This window comes from Heterocephalus glaber, unplaced genomic scaffold, assembly GCF_053883595.1.
Source record: "Heterocephalus glaber isolate CG9 unplaced genomic scaffold, H.glaber_assembly_v1.0 deba00001497, whole genome shotgun sequence".
In the NCBI taxonomy this organism is placed as follows: domain Eukaryota; kingdom Metazoa; phylum Chordata; class Mammalia; order Rodentia; family Bathyergidae; genus Heterocephalus; species Heterocephalus glaber.
The window spans coordinates 53369357-53390780 of NW_028258320.1; positions in this window are offsets into that span (position 1 = coordinate 53369357).

Below are 21424 nucleotides of genomic sequence, written 5' to 3' on the forward strand. Positions count from 1 at the left end.
GATTCTGGTATCTCATTGATGGAGAAACTTTCCCTTCACTTCTTAACTTCTTTCACAATCTGTAGGATCTTACACTTGCTGCATGCCAAGGGCGGGGAAATCACAGGTATCTGATTAGTTGGCCCCAAGCTGTACAGAATGGCTGTCGGAGGGAGGCTGGCTGGCAGGCTGCTGCAGTTTTACCTCAAAGATGAGGTGGGAGGGCAAAAGGCTGGTGAGTCAGCTGTGTGCAGCAACATTCTCCACACAGAAGTCAGATCAGCTCACCGCTTTGGGCTCGATGCCACACTGCAGTCCAGGACCCACTTGTAGTACCCTGGTTTATTCTTCTCTAAGATGTGCTACATCCACAGGCCTGCTGACATTACAGGATGGCACTGTTTGAAGCATGTGGGGACAGTGACTCTAATGTGGAAGGCTGCGAATAATTAGACTCTGAATGTGTAGTTTCAGAAACTCTTATCTAATTGTGTATTATGTTATACTATAGTGTTCTGTATTATATTGTAAATCTTCCTGTCCCATTCTATTGTGTGTATATTATGACTTACATACAGTTAAATGGTTAATTTTAAATGCACAGTTAATTAACTTTTATAAATAGGTACGATTGTGTAACCCGTAGTCCAATCTCAATATAGAATATTGCCATTACTCAGAAGAATTCTCGTTTCTTCCAGGCTCATTCTCACCGCTGACTCTGGGAACAACCTATGCATGGGTTTTGATCCTCATAACAAGGTTAGCTTGCCTGCTTTGAAACTTCAAGCCTGCGGTGCCACATGATACCATACAGAATGCACCCCACATGGCTGTTGCACTTAAGAAAATGTCAGTGAAGTTAAGTTGTTGGTTAAATCTTTTGTATCTTTACCAATGTTTTTCCTACTTGTCCTGTTGTTTGCAGATTTGTCTGTTTTTGCTTCTGTATTTGAGGTTCAGTTATTAGGAATATGTACTTTAAGGTTATTATATATTCTTCATGAGTTGGTCCTTTATTATCCAGGAAGTGCCCTCTGTGCATCTAGTGGCATATTCTGCCCCAAAGCCCACTTTGCCTTTGTTAACACATCACAGCTGGGTCCTGTGTTTGTCCTGCCTGCTGCTTCTTTTCTAGCCCTTAGGTTTTAACCTCTCTCTTCCTTTAGATTTAAATTCATTGCCTTGGTAGCAGCATACGATTGGATTCCATTCGTTTGCTTTTTAAAATCCAGTTTATAGACTTGGCTTTTATTTGGAGTGCTTAGATCATTTGCATTTGGAGTAATTATTAATGTGTTTTGTTCTAGAGCTCCCATCTTGCTCATTTTTTCCATTCATCCCATTTATTCTTTGCTACTTTGTTGTTTCTTCATTTGCTTTCTTTAGGACTATAAACAATTTTTAATTCATTACATTTTATATCTTATTCTAATTTGGATAAATCCTTTTTTGTATTTTAGTCATTGTTGTAAGGCTAATATGCATTTATAGCTTATCATAATCTATGAGAAGCTAATATTAGACCTCTTGGCATAAAACGTACAAACCATGTAGCAAAGTTCTTCCATTTCTCCCGATCCTCTGTGGTCTTATTGTCTGCTTTTTACTTCGATGAATTATAATCCTGCTACTCATTGCTATTAATTTGAAAAAGCTATTTGTCTTCCAAGTAATTAAGAGAAAAGAAAAATGTTTGGTCCACATACTTAGATTTGGTGCTCTTCATCTGTCTCTGCAGATTGAGGTTCTGGCAGCTCTCATTTCCTTTCAACTAAGCCTTCTTTCTGCTTGCTTTTTCACACAAGTCTGTGGGCCACAAATTTTCTCCACACTGAATTTTTGGAAAATTTCTTACTTCTTTTCCTTCTCCTTCTCCTTCTGCTTCCATTTCTTCTCTCCCTTTCGCTTCTTCATCTTTGTCTTCATCTTTGCAGGATACAGAATTCTAGTTTGGTAGGATTTATTGTCAGGTTTTTAAATATATTGATTCATTGTCCTGTGGGATGCTTTGTTTTGCATGAGAAATCAGCAGTTATTCTTGTCACTGTTATACCTATGATATGTATTTTCATTTACTGCTTTTTAGATTTTTTCTTTATAGTTTTCATCATTTTAACTATGACATGCCTAGAAGTAGTTTTGCTCCAATTATAATGTTTGGCTTTTCTTAAGCTTCTTGAATTTATGGATTGCTTTCCACATCAAATTTGATAAGTTTCTAGCATGTATATCTTCATACCCACCCCTCCTTATTCTTCTTTTCATCCTTTAGAAATTTAATTATGCATACTGTAGAGTGCTTGAAATTCCCAAGATATCACTGATACTATGTTTGATTTTTTTCCAGCAAAGTTTTGACTTTTTAAAAATAAACTTTAAATTTTAGAGTGCTTTTTAGATTTGCAGAATTATTGCAGAAATAATACAGATTATTCCCATGTATGCATACTCCATTTCTCTTACTGTTAATATGTATCATCAATATGTGTTATGGTTTGGATCTAAAATGTATCCCAAAGGCCATGTGCTAAAATCTTGGTTGCGAGGTTATGAGCTTTTAGGAAGTGACTGGATAATGAAAGCTTTAATTTCATCAGTGAATTAACCCACTGATGATATCATAATTTGATGGGGTTATTGAGGAGTGATGAAGACTGAGAAGATGGGGCCTCAGTGAGAGGAGTTGGTCATGGGGGGATGACCTTGTGGATTATGTCTTGTCCCTGTTCCCCTTGTTCTCTCTCTCTCTCTCTCTCTCTCTCTCTCTCTCTCTCTCTCTCCTCTCCCCCTTCTCCCTTCCCCGGGTGCCATGAAGTGAGCAGCTTTCTTCTACCATGCCCTTTGGCCATGCTATTTCTGCCTCACCACAGGCCCAAGGCAGTGAATCCAGCTGATTATGCACTGAAACTTGTGAAACAGTGAGCCATAACAAACCTTTCTTCTTTTAAGTTTATTTTCTCAGGTATTTTGCCACAGTGATGGAAAGCTGACTAACACTTTATGGTACATTTGACACAATTAAAAAAGATATGTTATTATTATTATTATCATCCTCCCAAGACTTAATATCCTTTTCTGTCCCATGATCCCATCTGGAATACAGTGTTATATAATATAGTTGTCACCTCATCATCATCTCCTCTTGGTTGTTACAATATTTTAGACTTACCTTGTTTCTTGGCAGTTTGGAGGAGGACTGCTTAGGTATTCTGTAGAGTTCTCTCAAACGAGAAGTGTTCTACTGATTTTACTGGAGTAATGTGTTTTGGGAGGAAGATCCCTGGGAAAAGCACCATTCCCATTATGCCCTACAAAGCTTAAGTGATATTGTTGTGACACATCATTGTTCGTGTTAGCCTTCATCATCAGGCTTCTGCACCATGCTTTAGCTTTCTTTGCCTCTCCATTTTCAGTCTGTAGTTCTTGGAAGAGAGGTAACTATGCACAGTCCACATTCAAGAAGGGCCAAACATAGTGTAGGGTTTTTCTACACAAGAGATGTTTCTCTTCTCTCTAATTCATTTATTTATTTAATCGTTCCTTTAGATCTTCATGGACTCATGGGGATTCACTTTATACTTTTGGTTATAATATGATGTTCTTTTTTTGACTTTGTTGCTCATATTTTCCCAACTTGTCCATTCAGATTCTTCTTTCAGTTGATTCCTGCATCCTTCTGATATATTCCCATCATTGTGGGTTTTGTTTGCCTGTTTGAGTATTTCCTATTTTCTGACACTATAAGGTGGTCCAGGTTCATCTTGTGTATTTCCTGTCTCATTTCCAGCTTCAGCCATTTTCCCATGGAGCACTGGTGAAACTATGTATTAGAAAATGGTGTCAGAGATCAAGATCTGAACATCAGGTGTTCTTGCTGCTATGGGGTGTCCTTGCTTCTGGCCCTGTTGACTGACATGGTAAATGGATATAAGTACATGGGCAATTCTTTGGACATGTACACATCTGTGGATGTTTCTATTTGTAACCATCTGTGTTTATATCAAGCTAAATATTTATTCCTACTAATGTACATTTTGTCAAATGTACCATACTGTGTACCACATAGTGTTTCACTTTTTGTGCAACATATTTCTCTCACTGCTTACACTTTGATAATTTCTGTTGACATTGTCTTTTAAGTTCACTTATAATTGTTTCTCTAGAATCACATGTTCTATTAAGTCCATCTAGTAAATTTTAGCTTACAGATAATTGTATTGCTCGGCTCTAAGCATCTTCTTAGTTACTTTTCGAGTTGCCTTATCTCTCTACCTATTGTAGCTTTGTTTTTCTGCAAATTCTTCAACATGTTTATCCTAGCTGTGTTAAGGCCCTGTCTGCTAGTTCTAGCAAAGTGATGTGATATCTGCTGTTCCTCTCACTTGATCTATGAGATTTTTACTGCTTCTTTGCCTGTCATGGGCCCAGTCTTTTTCTTTCTTTTTCTCTTTTTCTCTTTCTCTCTCTCTCTTTCTTTCTTTTTCTTTCTTTCTTCCTTCCTTCCTTTCTCTCTCTCTCTCTCTCTCCCCCTCCCTCCCTTCCTTCTTTCCTTCCTTCTTTCCTTTCCTCTCTCTCTCTCTCTCTCTTTTCCATTTGATTCTAGACATTAATCATGAGGGATGAGTAGAAATTGAAGCATAACTTTGTTTTGTTTGCTTATTTCACAGATGGTTCTAGGGTGACTTTTCCTGTTTCCTAGAGGGCAGTAGAGCTGGTGTGAATGCATTGCTTTAATTAGATTAAACTGACTGTGCTTAGGCCAGTTGATTTTGCCAGTCCAGTATTTGATCCAAGAGTGAGTAGGTTGACTTTCCAGATAGTTCTGCCTCAGTTTTGTATTTGTCTCCAGAATAACCATGGAATGCAAGAAGTACAAGAATAGCAGGATTTAAAAAATTCCCTCTGATCAGCCTCTCTGTTTTGGAGGTGGGATTTGAGAAGGTGATTTTGAGGGTATCACTGAGCTGAATGCTCTGTGCCTTTGGAGTTAGTGCAGATAATTGCAGATGACAAATCTATCCTACCAACCCTTCAGGCTCCACCTATTCCCTCATCTCTGCAAAACTTCTTTACTTTGGTGTCTCATCAGGTGTGGCAGCTGCCACAGGCCTATCATATCCTATGAAGGGTGAATGAATCTGAAATTCATTCCAGTGAGTTTCTTTGTAGTATCTGACTAGTCTTAATTCCACAAAAGTATGATTTTTATTTTTGTCTTATTTTGAATTTCTATTACTTATTAGTAAAAGGCATTAAGTTTAAATACATTCCTCTGATTTTAAAACTACTTTACACTAAGGGGATTCATATTTTGGTGTCTTAGTGTCACTAAATGATTAGTCAAAATGGGTGTCAAGGGAAAATTCTGAAGAGTGAGATAATCCAAAATTTCTCTCAAATAATGATGCTTGTCTCAAATACAGCCAGAATCAACCATGAAATCCCAGACTGTGATAACAGAATAAGTGAAAAAAGTCTCCTTCTAGCATATGCATTTTTTAAATACAAATGTTAGGCGGCACGACTTTTCATGGGGAAATGAAAACTTAAAGAAACAAGGTAACTCATTGGTGCTCCAGCGATGCAATTGGTTAGCAGTCAGTACTTACATAAGAAACAAGGTTACCCGTGTATTTTTCTGTTGAGGTCTGATGAAAGATGGCAGTTTGGGGGAGTGATGACTGGGCAAAGGGGCGTGACATAATGCTGGTAAACCGGAGGAACTTAACAGGATGTGTGGTCAGATTCCTCTGTGTCCCTGTGCCTGAAGATACAGGGATGTTACTTTCCTCCAGGTATGTGGAGGGAAACTTTGGAATGAGGGAAAGGGTCTTAGGACCTGTTTTCAGGAAAAACGGCAAAGGGAAAATGAGAGCAGCTTTCCTGTTCCTACAGTTTTCTCAAAGGACAAGATGCCATATTTCATGGTGGTATGACTTGATCCCAGAAAAATCAGTATTTTTCCCCCAATACTGGTTAGTGAACTCAGGGCTTCTCAACTGAACAATATCCTCAGCACTTTTCATTTTTATTTTGAGGCAGGATCTCACTAAGTGACCCAGACTGGGCTCAATCCTTTTCTTTCCCTGTCTCAGCCTCTAGAGTGCTGGAATTACTGGTGTCCACCATCATACTCAGCTAAGGTTCATTCTCCTAATGCATTCACCAAGCCCTGTGGAAATGGGCATGTGATTTTGCACAACTACTTCCAGCTCTGGTAAACTTCTCCATCAACATCCCATCATTTTAATACTAATTTCTTTATTTTAATTTCATTTTAATTGACACAGTATTTGTACTTACTGGGTATAATACAATTCTATGTATGTTAAATTATCACAATAGGGTAATTAGCATTTCTATCTTCCAAGTATTATAACTGCTATAACTATGTTGGGAACCTTCAAAGCCTTCTTCTCTAGTTACTTTAAAATATGTAAGTATTGTTATAGACTGTGGTCAGCCCTACCTTGGAACACTACAACTAGTTCCCCCTCTAGCTGGACTTTTGTTCCCATTGTGCCCCTCCCCCACCCTAGCCACTCTTCCTGGCCTCTAGTGACTTCTATCCTACTTTCTTCTTCTATGTGGTCAACATTTTTAACTCCAACAAAAATCTCTTACAAATCGAGTGGAATGCATACAATTAAAATACATAATTTAATTTAGAGACAGTATATTATTTGTGAATTTTATTTCTGAGTTTTTCAATAGCATTTCATGAAGTGAACTTTAGTGGAGCGCCAAAGACAATTTCTTGATTTTTTTTAGGTCCTTCTAAAGTACAGTTGTATGGCCCTGCACATGGATTAGTCTGGGGGAGAAAGCCAGTGGTGGTGGAGTGGGAGGGCCTTGAATGAACTTTACACAAGGCATGAATCAGTGGGACTGAATGGTCCCAGACTACATGGGTCTACAGGTAGAATAGCATTTTTTCAAAAAAAAAAAAAAAAAAGAGAGAGAGAGAAGGGAAGTATTTTTCACATATATCTCACGAATGTAAAATGTATATTCATACACCAGTAGTTTCTCACAGAATTGTAAATATTTTCTCAGTAATCACTGTGTGCTTAAAGGCTTCAGAGGTGCTGCAGGAAGCACATTTCCAGGTTATAGTAGTGAGGGGTCAGCTGATGGAGACACCTGGAGGAGTGACTCTTTACTTCACATGTTATTATTTAGTTTTTGAAGAGGCTCCTAACTTTATTTTTTAAAATTATTTTTATTGGTATAGTTTAGATATGCATAATGATCCCATTTATCACAGGGAATTTGTACCTGTACATAATACATCTTGATTCTTCTTTTTTCCCCAATCCCCTCCCCTCCCTTCAACCCCTGTCCCCCTCCTTCTATACTAAAAGCTTTGTTTCCATTTTTTTTCTAGTCTCTTTTTCCCCCTCCCTTCCATTCCCCTTCCCCTCTCCTTTGTTCCCCTTCCCATTTGAACATTTTCTTCCTTTTTCCAAATATCTATTATACACTTTGGTCCTTATTTATCCTTTTGGTTTCTTACACCAGAGAAACAATGTGATATTTAAACAACACATGTTATTATCTGGGGTCTGAGACATTTGTGTTTTCTGTTGCTACACATTTGAGGAATGATGTGTCTAAGTGGTAGGAATGGATCAATGGTGTAAAAGTGGTTTATTGATCGGGTCTGCCATGCATACACATTTTCAGTGCATGGGCAGAGACTAATTGGGTATTCCACTTTCAGCAGAGCTGCCTACAGCATGCAAAGACTCAAAACAGGAAGATGCCAGTGTACACTCCTGGTTCAGTGCTGGAGCCCTATGGTCATACCTGGTGGGGCACCTGGAACAAGTCAGGGCAGAAGACTGTATTATAGGTTAGTGGGAGGATAAGATACTCAATATTATAGGAAAACCTGTCTTGACCAATGCTTATATCATCAGAGGCTCTATCTGAGGACTTTATTCATTCTTTGTGAATGACAATGTGGCATCTTTTTAGACATGTTTAAAATCAACCATTAACAAATGCTGGCAGGACTGTGGAGAAAGAAGAACATTGTTCCACTGCTGGTGGGAGTGTAGACTGGTGCAACCACTGTGGAAATCAGTATAGAGATACCTCGAAGAACTAGGATTGGAAGTCTCATTTGACCCAGCTATTCCCCTGCTGGGTATCTTCCCAAAAGAATTAAAAGAATCATACCACAGTAATATATGCACACCCATGTTCACAGCAGCCCAGTTTGTAATAGCTAAAACTTGGAAACAGCCCAATTGCCCATCAACTGGAGACTGGATTTAAAAACATGTGGTTTTTCTATAAAATGGAGTACTACTTAGCCATAAAGAATGAGAAATTGGAGACATTTATAGCTAAATAGATACACATTGAGGCAATGCTCTTTTAAGTGAAATAAACAGGACACACATGTAAATACCAAAGAGTTTCTCTGGTGTGAGAAACTGAAAGTGTAAATAAAGACTAAAAGGTAAAATAGATAATGTGAAATAGGAAGAAAAGGGGCCAAGGGGAAGGGAAAGTGGGAGGGGTAGGGGAAAGGAAAGAAGGGAATGGAATTAATATGAGAAAATGAAAAAAATGAAAACAAAGTCTTTGTAAATAGGGAGAGGTGGAGGAGTTGAAAGGAGGCCAGGGGAAAGGGGGAAAAAAACCAAGAATCAAGATTGAGTAGGTAAAGGTGCAAATTCCCAATGATGAATGTTATTATATTGTGCACCTAAAAAGTACCAATAAAATTAATAATCTAAAAAAGTAGGTATAAAAGCTACCAGTATCTCAAAGCCAAAGATCGAGGTCTAATATAAATAGGGAGTTTTTCGGAAATCCACCCATCCCATTCTCCTAAATTAGGCAATTTTACTTTCTGGGGATGCCCTACTGAGAAACTGCTCTGTTCTCTTCACTTTGGTGTTTGATCAACTGTTCGGAATAATCAGTAAGGCACACTTGCTGCCTGGTGAAAATGATAAAAAGTTATTTTTACTTATTTTAAAACTAGACACTCACTTTCACAAAATGTTTTATTTTTATTCGTACATGTTTGCACTATATAATGATTGCATTTGTGGCAAGGAGTTGGTGCACATACATAACACACCTTAATTCTTTTGATGTTCCTACTCCTCCCCTCTCTCCCTGCTCCTTCCATCGCTTGGTCTGTTCCCATTTGCAAGGGTCTATCTCATTCTTTTTCAATCCCCTTTTTTCATCCCCTTTCCCCTCTCCCTCCCTCAATCTCCATCTCTTGACCCTCTTCCAATTTGAAAAGATCTCCACATTTCCTATTATTTATCTTTTATGTTACTTCTTCTTTATATTTAAGAGAAACCATGTGGTATTTAAACTCATGTGTCTGGTTTATTTTACTTGATATTATGATCTCAATTTACCTACGAATGAGTCAAGCCTATCCTTTTTATGGCAGAGTGGTACTCCTGTGTGTATAACTACTACATCTTCTTTTTCCATTCATTTGTTCATGGGAATAGATCATTTCCAAGATTTAGCTATTAGGGTGTGAATTGTGCTGCTATAGGCACGAGTATACGCGTGTTACTGTAATATGATGTCTTTAACTCTTTTGGGAAGATACCTAGAAGAAGAATAGCTGGGTCAAATAGAATTTCTAGTTTTAATTTTAATTATTTAAGATTGTAATAGATCTTTAAAAAGGATCTAGAATGGATGAGCTATACACATTAGGTAATCTGTTGAGGCTGAAACTTTGAGAAACCCTTATCTAAGATATTCACCAGCCTCTTTTTCAGTAAGGCGGCTTTATTTACCATGAGTAGTCCTTGTCCTTGTAGAGCTAAACAATAACTTAAATGATTGTGTGTCAGGCATAGATTTCAATTACAGCATTTAAAATTTTAATCAACATCATCTTCACTCATAGGCCTTGCTTGTTGACACTCAGTAGTGCCTAATATAGTAGATACTTTTTTAGAAATTATAGGTTAGACAACCTCAGGGCTTCAGTAATGGAAAGATAACTAAAAATAAAAACATCTTATATGTAAGTATAATCTTGTATTTTATTAATCAAAATTGCTTTAATAAATAAAAATCTTCCATCAAGACCATTTTAGACCTTTTTCATAATGAAACAATAATGTCTACATTAATATTCAAATATTTTAATTTATCATACTTGAATTTTTTAAAATATCAAGTTATCTCTCTCATTCTCCAACAAATCTAAAATGAGACAAATGATACTAATTACAAATATAAAATGATGTTCATTATATCCAATGGCAGAATATTAGGTCAGATAGAATCATAAAAACGATGACATTTATTTTCTCATACATACAAACTGACAAATTCAAATGAACTATCATTTTCTGAGTAAGTCACCTTGGGAACCAATACTTTTATTAAAACCATATCAACCTCTCAAGTCTGTTTAGATGATTCAAATTGTATTATCTTTCATGGGAAGTTTGTAATCTCAGATGCACAGATATCTAGTCTTAATTACTGTTTGTAAAGGAATGATTTCAAAACCTAGGGAAACAGATCCATGATTTTCTAGCAGAACAGAATTTTCACTCCTTTCTTTTTCTGGCATAGAATTAATTTCCCTCTCACCTCCTCTGGGGCTAAGTTCTTGCCCTCAGGGATGCTGTAGTTGACAGGGAAAGACTGTTATGGTGCAAATGTTGAATTGCCCTGTGAGCAATAAGGAAGCCAAGGTACTGGAGCCCAAAGCCTCTGACCTCTTGGGAGCTTGGAGCTGGAAGCCTGGGTGGAGACTTGACCAGAAGGCTGAGTGTGGTGCATATAGAGTGAATGCTGGTTTTGTCTTGGAGAGCGTGACCCACACACCACACCATTGCTACCATCTACACTACCCAAACAGGCTTTAGGGACTCCTGAGTGGAGCAAGGAGGGCCTCAAAACACCTTTCACCAACCCCTTCTTGGTGGCTTGACTACTCCTTTCTAACCCTGGCACTTAAGCAACATTTGTTTACTTTCTTCCAAGATTTCTGAGGGCATTTCAGGAACAAAGCCTGTGCTCTGGCCATGTTTTTGTGACTCTTGGCAGCCATGTGATACATGCTTTAGGATCCTGTCTCACTCCTATTCCCTTTGAGTCCACATGCTGCAGCACTGTCCAGCACCTTGAGGGGTTTGCAGTATGTTCTGTGTTGCCCCTAGAACAGCCCTCAGCTTCTTTCTTCCCTCAACTAGCCATCTTTTTTTCTATTTGCTACCCTGACTGCAGGTCATCCCACACCACCTTCCACCTGCTCTGTTCCCAGATCCCTCCCACTGAACATTGGATGAAGTCCTTCAGGTGTCTGTCCTGTTTCATTCAGTCTGTAAATTCTCCTCTGAACCTGAAATTACATATGACATGGCACCGAGACAGGTTATCTCTCACTTTTCTTTTAGGAAGTACAGTTCTGTGATCACTGAATATGTTGCTTAAAATGCAAGTTTTTACTGGAACTTTTAGGGACATAAAATAAATAACAGTTACCTTGGGATTCTTGGCAGAGCTATGTATGGGCTGTCATTCATCTGTAAATTTACAATTGCATCCAAAGTCAAAGATTTCACTAGACATTTATTACACTGTAAAGTTTTAGGACAAATAGGTAAGTGGAAGTAAGAAAAAAATAAAACTCACTCTTCAGGACACAAGTTGATCACTAGCATTTTATTGATGTGAGATATTCAGTAGGCAGAACATCTGGTCATTGCTAAAAGTGTTTGTGTAATTAAGTCATGTGATCATCAGCCTGACATTCAAAGCTCACTGTACTATGGTATTAGTGGCAGCATCTACCTGTGGGCATGTTCAAAGATAGATTCAGTTAAGTGACCCACAGAAAGGGTTTACCCAGTGCCCAATATATGGAAGAGGATCTATGAAGGTGACTCTTTTTTGTTCCTAAGGAGTGCACTGTTCTCCCCAGGGACAAGGCCACATACACATTTGTGAATGGCACATTTCTCTGTGGGGGAGCTCAGACTGCCAAATGCATTTAGATCTGAAGCTACTATGAGTTTATCCTTGTTAGCTATGAGATTTGTTAATCCAGCTATTTGTATTTGTATATGCGAGTGGAATATACATTTTTGTGTCCAAGTAGCCAGAACATAGCCTACCCAGGATCCTCATCCCTCTCCATCCCCATATGAAGAAAAATGTTGGTGGATGTTGCAGATTAAAGCTGGGGCATAGCTGTGTGTGACTTGGCAAGTTCCATGTTTTGGGTTACAGCTCATTCCTTGGGGAAAGAGTATTGTCAGGAAAAAGGAGCTCAGTTCCCTGAGGAGCTGGGACCAGAGGCTGTGGTCTGGCTTTGGGGAGGTCCCAAGTGATGCTTTACCTGGCTAGTTTTATTTAATCTAGTTTTATCTAATTTAATCATGGTGGTTCTGCTGCTGTTACTATTTATGGATAAGGAAACAGAGGCTGGAGAAGTTGATAGATTGTTTGGGCTCAGACAACTCTTACACAGTGGTCTCTGATTGAAACTCAGGCAGTCAGACTTGAGGGCCTGGTATTTTGTATTTTTTAATACTGTCTCCCTACATGAAATTATGGATAGTGCCCAGCCTAGGCAATTAACTGATATAGTGGGTCCCGTTCTCAAAACTAAAAGTAAATAAATAAAAAAAGAAAGGATGGGGATGTAGCACAGTGCAAAGGCACTGTGTTCAGTCTCCAGTACTGCCCCTGCCATTACAGATGTAATTGCCCACTTACCTAGGCCAATAGATCCCACAGCCACCAGGCAAAGGAGGTGGTGTCTCTTGTCTTGGTGCTGGTAGCGATGGGGGCTGGTATTCTCATTTTCCTGCCTTCTGAGGGGAGGAGGTCTTTAATTCCAAGATCAAAAGAGCCAAGGTCGGGGTCCTTGGGTTCTTGTTATAATTGGTGTGGAAAACAGTTCATCATAGCTCCTGGGATTCCAGCATATTATGATTTTGCACAATTTAACCTTCTCTTCCGATATTTATTTGTAATCTCAAATATACTTCTCATGCAGTTGCAAATAATGTACCTTGGTGGCCCGACTGTTCCTGAAGGCCATCCTTCATGTGTCACCTCCTCATACTCCTTGGAAGCATTTCTGTAGGCCTAGAATATGGGCATCTCCAGTCTCCAGCAGGCTTGGTTCTGGGCAGCAGGAAAACACTGCCTTCTGGGATGATGCATGACCTAGGGAGGAGCTGGGGTAATACTAGAGGAAACAGGAAGGAGGACAGGGGGAAGCTTGAAGTCTGCATCCTAACATCATGGTATCTTTCACATGGTGAGACCACTCCTCAGCACAAGTATCATTTAGCCAGACACGCGCTGCAAAACCAGTGAAAGAAGCTCATTAGTAACATGTCTAAACCAGGGCATTTTTAATGCTTCTGAGTGGGTGCAGGATGTGACATTTTTTCAGTTCATGAACCTTTCACTTCTCAGTTCATGACCTACAGCATCGGCTTCAACAGAGAAATGGTGTTTCTGCCAGGGCAATTGGATGAAAGATAGCAAATAATTTTGGGCAAAGAGTCTGTGCCAGGCACTGTTTTAGCTTCTGAGAATTTGGGATAGAGGAAAATAAGACTAGCTCACATGTTCACAGAACTTATAACTTATTAGGAAATATAAGGTATCACTGATGCACAACCATAAATTGTGATCAGGGACATGATCTGACAAGTATACAAGGTGGCCCATGTGACAAGTGAGACTAATAGAAGGCTGCTGGATCAGAGGAGTAGAAGGTTCCAGGTAGAGGAACCTGAACTTGCAAAGCCTCCGAGGCAGAAAAGAGCAAATCTTGTATGGGGTGGTGCAAAGACAGGTGTGGCCAAGGCAGTGGCTGGGGAAGGCTGGGAGGACAAGTGGGAAGGTAGACAGGGCTGGTCCCTTTAAGGATGCCAGGGTCCTGAAAAGTGTATTGATTCTGCTGTAATCACAGAGGGAAGTTGCACAGAGTTTTATGTTGGACATGGAATTAATTCCTTTTTGTAGGGTTCTTAAGAGTGCTGTAGATGTGGGAGAAGGGATAGGGAGAGGCAGAAAGCCCATGGAAAGATAATGAAGGTGTCCAGGTTACTGGTGGTAGTGGTCAGGAACATGGAGGTGCAGTAGTGATGGGGATGGTGAGCAAGTGGGAGGATAGGTTGGAGACAGATTCCACAGCACTTATTACCAATTTGCACAAGCCAGGTGTGATGAGGAAAGAGACACCATGGAAGGGATGGGATGCCATTTACTGAGAAGGTAACTCACAGGGGTGGGGCATCAGTCGTCTGGTCATTCATAGTTCTTGTGCCCAGAGCGTCCAAAGGTGGACATTCCAATAATGTTTGATAAATGCTAAATATATGAAAAATGATGGAGGAGGAATAATTTGGGAGGAGAATTACAGGAGATTAATTTTAGACACTTTAGTTGCATGTCTCTAGGGCATTTGAAAGTAGAGATGTGAGAATCAGCATGGAGCTCAGAGGAGATGTGAGTAGAAATAGACAGGTGGAGCTGTCTGGGCTGTAGTCCAGGACATGAGAGAAGATACAGTAGCCAGGGAAAGGGTGCAGAGTGGGAAAAATGGACTGGGGCCAGGTCCTCAGGGGCCTCATCTTAGGGGTTCAGGAAGAAAGGAAGATACATAGCAACTTTTTAAAGGAGGAAGCAGTGATCAGCAGTGCAAGAGCTGTGGAGAGGTCAAGAGCAAGAGGCTAGAGACTTTCTTTGTACTTGGTGCTGTGGCAGGGCAGTGGCTGTAAAAGGTGAGCCAAAGCTAGAAGGGAGGAGCTGTGTCTCCTAAATGAAACATGAGGGCAGTTGCTGAGCCAGATGGTGCTAAATAGGAAAGGCATTAAATCCAGTATCAGGGTTGGTCCAGCCCCAATTCAATTCAAGAAACTTGCTGATGGTCCCTCAGGCTGATTACTCATCCCTCCAGGTCTGTTCTCTCATCTGTGAAGTGAGAGATTAGAAAAATAAGACCAATGGTCTTCTACCATTTGCATGCCATGATTTTTGTGGTTGATCTAAGAAAGATAGTGCAGGAGTCTAATTTATTTCTTTTCCTATCCTCCCTGTTTTTATGAAACCTGTAGCCAAGCTTTAAGACCCTTCAAAACCTAGGTGACTGAGTGACTTGAGCTGAGTGCATTGTTGGTCTGATGGGCTACACAGAAAGGGATGAGGAAGAAGTAATGCAAGCCCATTTCTCATCTAGATATATACTCAGTGTTCATGGAAGGCATGGAATGAGTCACATTTTTGAAGAACTGTTATGGCTGCCATAGTGATAGGAGAGAGGGAAGCAGAAAGATGCACTGGAAGGTAATGAAAGCATGCAGACCTAGCTTGGATGAAGTTTTGCAGTTGATATTTTAATCCTGTAGGTGTCAAGTGATGTCTCCATTACTAAACGATTGTCCCCCAGCCTTTAACTCCAAGTCCCTTGGTAAGTTATCAATAAGAAAATGATAAGCATGTGCCAGCACCTGCAGCTGCTGTCACAAAGAGTCATCCAGAAGCTTCCACAGAAATCATGGTTCATGTACTACCAGCCTGGCCATTATGCAAAAGAAATTTTAGTGGCAGAGCCATAGACAGCAGAAAGCTAACACTTTTGATTCCCAAATCTGGAAGGATAGCAGAGCTCCATACTTTCTCAGTGAAAATACAAAAATGAGTTCTGTAAGTACTTAATCTGGGGAGTTATTAGTTATGTAGTTGACGGAAATTAGCTGTATGTACTGTGCATGATGGAGTTACCTTTCTAGACAGGAGTACTTTTCCTTGGTTATGTCAAGTGTGTCTTTTCAATCACCCATTCCAGGGAGCATCCTCAAGTCATGCCATCCTTTTGTTAGGAGATGTGTTAGTTACTTTTCTCTCATTGCTGAGACAAAATACCCAACATGAAAAGTTGGAAAAGAAGGGGTTTATTTGGCTTTACAGTTTGTAGAAGTTTCAGTCAATAATCAGCTGGCTCCAAGGCAGGGATGGCAAACAGGCCTTGCAGAGGAGAAACAGCATGGTGCACACAGGGCAGCAACAAGGAGAGTTACCAGCATCTTTCTGCTCCTTTTATCTTACTCAAGCTACTTGGGGTGGGTAGCACTCACATCCTTAATCCTAGTGGTGTTGAGCCTAGCATTGCATCCTGAGTCAATCCCAGTTTCACACTCTAGATCAAACCTATGACCACATGAGGCTTTGGGGGGACATCTAGACCCAAACCATAACAGGAGCCCACTCTGTTCCTGTAGAGGAAGAGCCTCTTTGTCAGCACAGAGCCTATCTGGGCATGATACCATCTGCTTGGGTCCTTTACTCCCACTGGCAGGTTCTGCATGGGATTTTTCTGCAGCGGAAAGCTCCAATCATCAGAAGAAAATGGGCTGGGAGATGAGATACAAACATATCAGGAACATATCAAGTTTTCAGAGAACATGTGCCAGGCTAGTCCTAGAGCCTGGGGTCATGGATCCTACCTGATTACAATTTTATTAACAGAATATGAGTCAGTCAGTGTATGTGCGCACGATGCTCTGCTGAGCAGTATTCGAGAGATTCTATGGCTTGGCCCCTGCACAGAGTGTAAATGCAAATACTGAAGGCCTGGTAGGGCCCAGAGCTCCCAAGGAGAGCAAGGTTATCCTGCAGAGGGTTTTGGGGCCTGTCTCTGGAAAGAGGGTGAGATGCTCTGAAAATGCCATAGATGCTTGCGCTGAATGGCGAGGCTGAGTCATGGCTGAAGATGAGCTGAGTCATGGCTGAAGATGACCCTGCCTCCACAGAGCAGGGTCTGGGTCTGCCAGATAGATCAGGGACTGAAAACAAGAATTTTCTTCTTTCTATAATTCTCTCTTTCTCCATGGATCCTCAGCTGGCTCCCAGTCCCTGTCCAGAGTGGAGTTCCGTGGAGTATTGGTCACAGCAGCAACAAGCTCTTCTTTACATCATGAAAGATTTCCCTTTAGCTGGTAGAATTAACTTGAGAAGCGTTCCAACCCACTCCCTGAAGGATTCTAAAGACTGCAGTGTTTGTAACCTCAAACTAATTGGTGCTGAGAGACTGGACTAATTTCCATTTTGTGCACTTAGATGTTTGCATCAGGATGAGTCTGGGATGGTCTGATGATGAAATCTCTGGCTGTAATCCACTCTCCCACATGTAAAGCTTACACACATCCTGGGCCTTTAAACAGGCAAGGCATTTCTGGACAGTGACAGCCAGGAGCATGTGGACAGAAGAGGGAAACTGAGCCTCTTGGTGTGGCTCTTTCAGCTATTCCTAACTGGCTGTCACCTACTGCACAGGAGCCAGGGTGAGGTGAGTGGGAGGCCTGTTTACTTGGATTTCACACAGAAAGGCTTCTGCAGGGCTGTGTAGGTTCTCTGCTGGCCTCATTGTTCTTCTGGAACTGCTGACTAAATGGGCTCCTCTAAAGGGCAAGGCCATTAATCTTAAGGCTTGCTTCTCTTTGCTCTTTCTTTTCTTCCCTGGATGAGAACTCACCTGCCACTGGATGTGCACTCTCCTTATCACTGTGATGCTCATCCCTGGGCTGCTGACCATGGAGCTCTGCAGGCTTTGGAATCTGGTCTAGAGGCTATCATACTGTAGTATGAGAGGTTTTGAGCACATGTGCCTGGAATATGCTGCATCAATAGGCTCATTCATTGGTTCATTCATAAACAGATATTGCCATCTCAGGTGACAAAAATTCCACAAACTACATGACATACAGTGTAGGTAGACATTCTGGGCATCAGGACAATCAGTGTAGACGTTTTCCCAGTCACTGGGGTGGGTTTCTTCCCCCCTGGATGGAGACACCTGGGGTCAATAGGAAGATGACAAAATGACCTCCAGGGCACATGTTATTTCCTGTCTTTGGGTTTTTAATGGAGATGGAAATTTGATCATTGGGTTTCAGCCACTGGGTTTCTGCCACACCAAACCAAATATGCTCAGCAGCTCAGTCAGCTCTGGGGTGGCTGAGAGTGTACTTCCGTATGGGATCATTGCAATTTCCCAGATAAAGCTGAGAGGAAAGGGCCCTGACACCCTTCTTGGGCAGGTTTACCTGCCAAACCAGGAGACCTGAAAGGTCATTTGCACTGGCCTTTGGGGTTTCAGGGAGCACAGACAGTTCCTCCAAAGGAAACTCCCCACGAGTGCAGGAGCACTCATGGGCTTTCTGACCTGGAAACACCTCCAGAATGAAGCTCCACTTTGCTGAGGTCTCTGCTGTGTCCTTCAGGGAAGTGATTGCCCCAAATGCACACTGCTGGTGGAGGACAACCTGGAGTGAAAACTGCACCCTGTCTTCTTTAGAAACACCAGTCAGGATGCTTAGTCAGCCAGACCCTTATGCACTAGGTAGGAATGCAGCCTCATTTTCCACAGATAGACATTGGAATTTCTGGTCTACCCTTGTGCACAGTGAGAAAAGGTCAGACATTCCCATGGCTACTGTATTTCCTGCAGAATTCTACCTTATAGATTTTCTCATCATTTCTCCATCAGAGCTGTGAGCAAAATAGAAGGATGTAAATGCAAAATCTTACACACACACATGCACACAGGAGAACAGACAGCTAGTTAAGAAAACAGTCAACATTAAGTATGGATGACTCTTTTCAGAAGGGAAACTTAAGGACCAGAAGCCGAAAAAACTATGACCTGGAGGGGCACCAGTACTGAGCCCAGACTCCACTCTTAGGCCCATATCTTGTACTATGTTGCATGCATTCGCGAATACAGTAGCAAGCAAGGGACTATGTGTTCTAGTTCCTGTGGTTCTTCTCAACATTGATGCTTCCCACATTCTTGCTGTGCTATCCACAGGATTGGAGGGTCACTTCTGAGGCTGTTCCAGGGGTGCCAGGAGACCCAGGCTTACTGAGGAAGGCACAACTTGCCTGAATACAGAGTTTGTTAATAATCTTTTGACAAGTTCTTTTTTATTAATATTTTGAAAATAGCAATAATAAAGTTAAAATGTTTTAGAGAGATAAAAAGCATAGTTGAGATTATTAACTATAAGTTTAATATTTAAAGTAAAATGTTTTGCACTTCTTAGGTCTAGGAAATTTTTAAAAACATGTATAAATTTTTCTGGTTTCTGTGGAAAAGGTCACAATAAACAGAAAGTAGAAATTGCAAATTGTTCTTACTTAAAGCTGCCATGTGAGAAATGTCTTTGTTGAATTAGATGAAAGTTTTGAAAGCTGGATTGATGCTTCTTCACGATGTGTGCTATTCACTCTCATCTTTAATCTGCACTATACCATTTTTTCTGCAACTCTTTTGTCTAGGCCATCAACAAAATAATAAATCAAACCTGATTGGGTTGTCTGCCAATCTGCCAATGTCTGTGTTGTAAATGCTCCCTCCATGGCTGACTTCTGAGAAACAACCAACCTGATTTCACTGAACACAGAGGTGAAGAGATGGACAGTAGGACAACATCCACAGTGTTCTACCATGCAGGTACAACAAATGGAAAACTTCAACAGCGTAGATTACAGTAAAATATAGAAACATAATTGGAAGATGGTAGATTTAAAATATTTATTACCTTTGTTTTTAATAGGAGTTACATAATTTAATTTTCAGTAATGGTCACACTAACAAATGGACTGAAAAATCCCCCAATGTTTAATAATTTTACAATCTGCTCTGAGGATTCAGTCTGAAGGAACACCAGTTCCTTGGGGTATATTCTTATCACAGAAGGAAGAGATGGTCAAGAAAGATAAGCAGAGAAGCATAATGCTTCTTGTAATCCCTTTCTCAGAAATAGCTGGCTCTCACCTCTTCCCAGTTTCCATTGGCCAAAGCAAAGCACAAGACTGGACCTGAAGTCAAAAGAACAGGGAAAGACAACTCACCCAGATTGTCCATGTGAATTTTGAACAAACAACACATCCAATTAAAATTTGGATTGATAATTTAGCGAGGTACAAACTTCTAGATTAATAGTAATTTTACCACAGTATTCTGAAGTTATCATTCCAATATTATCTGTTGTCGATGATGGTAAATTCACTCTCATTCTAATATTCTGCTGGTGATTCCTCTTTCTTATAATGGTTTAAAGCTATTTATTCATTCCTGATCTGTATTTTCACTGTGATTAGATTACAATGGGTTTAATTTTCCCTGTTCAACCCTTGAGGGATGCACATTTTTTAGTCATATCTGGAAACTTTTCAGCTATTACCTTTTTCTGTTGTTTCCCCATTACTCTCTTTGTTTTTCCCCCCTGGAATTCCTTTTAATTTAAAATTTGAAACTTAATTACCTGTCTCTCTATTCTAGATTTCAATTGAATGACATAGTCCTCCCTTATATTCCTCTTGAACCTCAGGGAATTGATAAATCTATTGAAATTTTGACTTCATTGAATATATATTATTTATTTTCAATATTATTATATGTTCATTTTTGCATTTATTTGTTCTTGTTTCATTTCTTTCTTTTTTGTTTCCAATTTCTTGCTTATTGTTTTTTATTTTTTGAGTCTAGGCCTTCTAACTAAACTATATCCCTAGCCCTTTTCTATTTTTTGATTTTGAGACGAGATCTCACTAAGTTGCCCAGGTTGGTTTTGAACCAGTCCCCTAGAGTAATGGGATTATACCTAAGTGCCACCACACCTGACTTCTTGTTTAATTTTTGACAGATATTGTATATACTCATTGTCCTTTTGAGTACCTAATGTAATCTTTTAACCTCTTCTATAGAATGAATTTTATCTAGAGTACATCATTATCATAATTATTGCTTGTGTTGGCAGCATTTTAAGCCTTAATATTCCTTATATATTCTGAGTTTTTATTTTGAAGAGAATCTTTTTGCTTGAATAGTTTTATTGTTTATTTCTGTCCTGTATTTATCCTTCTAGAAGCATTGTGATTGGCTCTGGCTCCTCAATCCAGAACCAGGTCTTAAAGGCTGCTCCAGCCATGAGACAGTGCTGGGGCTACCCCAGGTCCAGCCACAATTTCTTTTTTTTTTTCCTTAAATTCCTTTATTGGTACATTTTAGGTATACAATACATTTACATTTATCATTGGGAACTTGTACCTTTACATGATATATCTTGGTTCTTATTTTTTCCGCATTCCCCTGCCCTCCCTTCGACTCCTCCACCCCTCGCTATTTACAAAGACATTATTTCCATTTTTTCCTTTTTTCATATTTTTTCCTTTTGCTTCTTTCCTTTCCCCTATCCCTCCCACTTCCCCTATCCCTTTGGACCTTTCTTCTTATTTCACATTATCGATTCTTCATGTTAATCCTTAGTTATACTTTCAGTTTCTCACACCAGAGAAACTATTTGGTATTTACACATGTGTGTCCTATTTATTTCACTTAAGAGTATCACCTCAGTGTGCATACATTTAGCTATAAATGTCTCTAGTTTGTTGTTCTTTACCA